Consider the following 5014-nt stretch of genomic DNA (forward strand, 5'->3'; position numbering starts at 1 on the left):
TTATGTCAATCATCTCATTGGACATGGTCTTTAATACTTTTTGCAATCCTTCCAAATCGAAAGGGTCTTTCGTTTGTTTCTTCTTGGAGTCTTCCTTGAAGGTGACTTTTTTAGATTTGCGTTCCTCTATCACAGATCTCTTTTCCAGGGCTACTACGCGTTTCTCTACTGTTATCGCCTCTGTCAGGTTTTCAACTAAGGTTTTTTTATTTGCCCTATCCACGAAGATTGCTAAGTTTGATGGTAAGGCCGTAATATACCATTCACATCGTACTTCTTCGCTGGGTTGGGAAGCAGTGGGAATTTTGTTGAGGATTTTATTGAACCGTAAATTGAAATCTTTGATGGGTTCTCAGCCTCGGCTTTAAGATTGGATAGGTCATTGATTAACGTTGTCGTTGATCTGTCATCACCAAACTTGGTAAGGAATTGACTTTGAAAAATGTCCCAACTTGTGATAGACCCGGAGGGTAATGAAAAGTACCATGACCAGGCTGTTCCTTGCATTGTATAGGGAAAAAGCCGGACAACAGCATCCTCGTTGGTAACTCCGTTGAGATTGACAGAAAGCATGAAATTGTTAATGTGCTCTTCAGCTAGCATGCCTGCTTCTGGATTGAATTTGGGTAGCCATTTCTCAGTATGGGCTGGTATTTGGCTCAGGGGTGGAGGCATTAAAACTGCCCCAGGATTGTTCCATGGAGACTGGGCCATCGTTGAGCTGCTAGTAAATGAAAGTGCAGAGGATGATCCCTGAGGCTGGGAAGATGAAGATATTATGATCTTAGATGATTGAAGAAGAGGGGTTGTGGAAAATGGATGGGTGGTTTGGAATGAAGATGTGGGTGGCTGACTTCGCGGTGAGGGAGTTGAAATGGACGATGTAGATGAAAGAGTCTCACTGTCAGACTCTTGTGGTGTTTTCCTTGCTCTTTTCCTGGTGGGGAGAGGGAATTTAGTTGGCTGGATGCCAAATTTTTCACTCTTTAATCTGGTCAAGGGATGAGCAGGATTGTACTCCGAAGTCACGCTGCTTTGAGATTTATCAGACCTCTGTGTAGAAATAGAAAATCCCTGGAGTTTGCGAATCAGAGTTTGAACTTCACGGGGTTCAATGGTAGATTGGTCTGAAATATTAGGGTATGTAGCAGCGGTTAATACTCGAGCGACTTCTGACTCTGGATTTAAACGTACTGGGGAAGTCGGGGGAGTTGATGAGGGTGATTTACTCTCAGAATGGTATTTAGATTTTGATTTAGGTGCCATTCATAGTTCGAGCCCTCCTTCTAGCGCCAAATATGTTGAAGCCCCGAAAATCGGGTCGACAACAAGGGGGATACCCACCTGGTCCGGACCTTGGTTGGCAGCTCCTTATCCGTTTGGTATAGCGGGTCCGACTGGGGATAATGGGACCAATTTCCCAATTTAAGGGTGTGTGTGTGTGTGCAGAGTTGGATGATGCTGATCTAAGAGTACTTAAAGATAATTTAATTCAAACTTTTAAACTAACTCTATGCTATTGTAATCTAATGAGAAACAACACATCTAAGCTATGCTAACCCGGGGTGTATTTCTTCTATTATGTGATCTAAAGAGATTTCAAACAATAACTAGTAATAAAGATCATTCAGCTATCATAAGAATAGAAATCAATTAAGATAAACCACTTTGCATAAAAATTTAGGCAAAACAGTTGTGAACAGCATATCGCATAATAAGTTATTCATATATCAAACATAAATAAATGGCTCCACCGTACAGAAGTGCCAAATGGTAACTCATACTTTCATGCAGTAACATATAAACAACTGAAAACTGTATATCACTTTAAGAATATAAGCAGAAACGGTCAAGAGATAAAAGTACCATTTATGACTGGTTCCACTCATAAGCTTCAAGCAACAATGATTTATCTCTCCTTGCTCTAACATCTACTAAGAGTACAGAAGTGCAACATCAGTAGTAGATATCAAATGAAAACATTAATAAACCTTGATCCATCCATTCATCAAAACCCCCTCCGAGGGTGCAAAAGTGCATGTTCTGAGGACAAGCTTTTTGACAAATTTCTGGACCCTTCTCCAAATGCCTGAGAAGGGTTTAAATACTGCTAACTAATTAACTTAATTACATAAATTTAGGATACGGTTTTAAATGACCGCCCTTCTGCTAAAGCAAAACTATTTCTAAAAATTGAATCTAATTCCTAACCATTTCTATATTTGCTCCTTAGTGCTGCAAGCATGCAACATTCACCTGGGAAGAGTCGGTTGGTCGCCTTCTGCTTTCGTTTGAGCTACGAAAATAGAAATAACAAGCACTGGCACCACTTTCTGGTAAACTAGAAGATATTTTCGAGAATCTTCCTCTGGCTGGGTGTATTCACTGCGTGTATACTTGGTAATAACCCAAATTTCTCTCAAACTAATTCTGCTTTTGCTATTTCGGTTTCCGGCCTTGCGAATGACTGAACAAGTTAGGGACTTTGCTCTTTGAACAATTTCTTAGCGATGTTGCCTCCGTTCTTTATTCCGGGCTTTTCTGGTGCATTTTCCTTCTTTAGCGCCTTTTTTTCATTTACCGGGCATAAGCTTCAGGACCTTTTGTAAACATGCTGCTTTTGTGCGCTTTTGACTATGAGCGTTGGATGGCCTATTGACATCAGCATCTGTTGAGTGATACTCTGGAATCTATGGTCCTGTTGCATGCAGCATCTGTTTATGAAGGCATCTCTTCTCTGTTCTCCGAGCATTGACGCTTTCGCCTTTTCCTTAGATGTTTCCTGCACATTGCTTCATGTTATTTCCTGTCTTACAGTTTACGCAAAGGAAAAGAGTAATGATAATAAAGATTGACATGAAAGCTTTAAGCTCTTATGAATGTATAAAATCATGACACCCATAGTGAACTGACTCTTCGAAAAACACAAAACTGTCCTTCTTGAATACTTTGGCATACATTCATTAATTTCTTTTAAGGCGCGTGCCCCATTTTGGTTTATGGACAGCTTTCCTTGAATACTACGCCGAGAAAATTTGCGATGGGTGATTTCTGCGACTCGCTTCGCAGCATCGCGGATCGCGTCGTCAAGATGTGTCATCACAGAAATTCATGATCGCATTTATCGCAAATCGCATTTATCGCAGATCTCATTCATCGCGGCATCGCAAATCGCGCTTAGTCATTCAATCATTGTGTGCTCCTTACGCGATGTTGCGATATGCGACGTCGTATATCGGCCGTCGGAGATTTCTTAAGATTTTTCATTTTGAGAGTGCTTCATAATGTATGCGATGCGATGAATTTCGCATCGCTTCTTCGCAGTTTATTATTCTCATAAGAAAATGTTTTATTCTCTTCTCATGATGCGATACAGTTTTAAGGAGTTGAATACAAAAATTTTCATAAAATGTTTTTTTGGATTTTTTATTAAGGGTCCCCATTTGCTTGGTGTTATTGCTAATACCAAACAAAGAGGGGGGTTGTTGGTGGCCACAACACCTTCAAATGTTGGAATTTCAAAGTTGACTTGTACCTTAAATGGAGTGGCCCCTCGAGAGTGGCTACTAGATGAAGATAGATCGTCTATGGGCATTTTCTGAAGTATTTGGGAAAAGTTTTCCATCATTGCGTTCCTTTGTCGCTTGAGGGCTTCTTCTAGCAATATTTTGAAAGGATCTCCTGCTCCCTTATCTTTATTTTATTCCACCATGGGGGGCCAATGGGGTCGGAAAGGTTTTCCTTAGAAAGGTTCAACCAGTTCATGTCCTAACTCCTTATAGCCTGACCTTATTGGGGACATGCACAAAAAGACAGAGAAATAGCAGACCACTTTGATACCACTGAATACTTTCTGAAACACAATAGAATAAAAATATAAACATAAGGAGAGAGATGTAGGAGGAACAAATCTTCATTTCATTAATATCTAAGAACTAAAATATGATTACATACATAATGGAAATAAGCTAGCTGAGGTGATGGTAGCTTATCTCTGAGAAGAGATGTGGGAGATACATTCCTCTGAATTATGTTACAATGAGGCTCGAATGTCTATTTATTATTGAGAAACAATGGAAAACTATAAACATCCAAAAAACTAAATCTAGGAGATGAAGCGCCAAAATTGTGGGCCTCGTTGGGGTAAACTGGTACATCAACTTCCTAGGGTCGTAACTTTGGAATACAATGTATGTTTGATGCACATGGTACCTCGTTAGAAATATCTATGTAAGGACTACAACTTTTGATTGCAAATGTCAGTTAAAGGCTCATGCCTGTTTTCCAAAAAAATGTCATTTAGGGCCTCAAAATGGATCCGAAAGTTTAGGAACCAAAAAAACTACCAAAAATAGTAAATTGTGCTACAATTAAGGAAACTAAAAAACCTAAAGAGACAATGGTGGGATTCCAAGTGGAATAGGCGAGTGGCCACCAATATCCAACTAGATCGGGTCAAGTGCAAAACATAGTGTGATGAGCTTGCGGACTAAAACTATGTAGTGCATAGGGTTGAAGGGAGTAGAAGGCAATGATTATGAAGTTTGGCTTCACAGCGAATGAGGGAGGGTCTCATTGTGGACTAGAACTACACCATGCAGTGAGGAGGCCAAGAAGGACAATAGAATGGTGCATTCAGGTATTGGAGTCAACAAAGGAGGAAAACTAGACATGAGAACTGTGTCATGTGTACTTATTTAAGGGGAAATATCTTATGGTAGCACAATTGAGGGATGCAGTGGCCGAGACATGGACTAACTGTCAACCAGAAATTCACAACACACTCATGGAGGCTCATTGGAAGAGAATATTGTGTAGATGGCTAAGGCAAGCAACAAAATATCAAGTCACTTTGCTAGGAGGGCGTTCACTACATTGTGAAGGGAGGAGGACCTTTGCAATGCACAATTTGATTTTTCAAGTAGGTGAAGGGGGTCTTTGCTATCAATTAGAAGTGCTCCATGTGCTATGCAAAGAATAAGAGATCAAATCTTAGTGCAGTGAGTCAGTACAA

The sequence above is a fragment of the Pinus tabuliformis genome, chromosome 9, assembly GCF_031772625.1.
Source record: "Pinus tabuliformis cultivar Carrire ecotype Pingquan chromosome 9, CPIR1, whole genome shotgun sequence".
Classification (NCBI taxonomy): Eukaryota; Viridiplantae; Streptophyta; class Pinopsida; order Pinales; family Pinaceae; genus Pinus; species Pinus tabuliformis.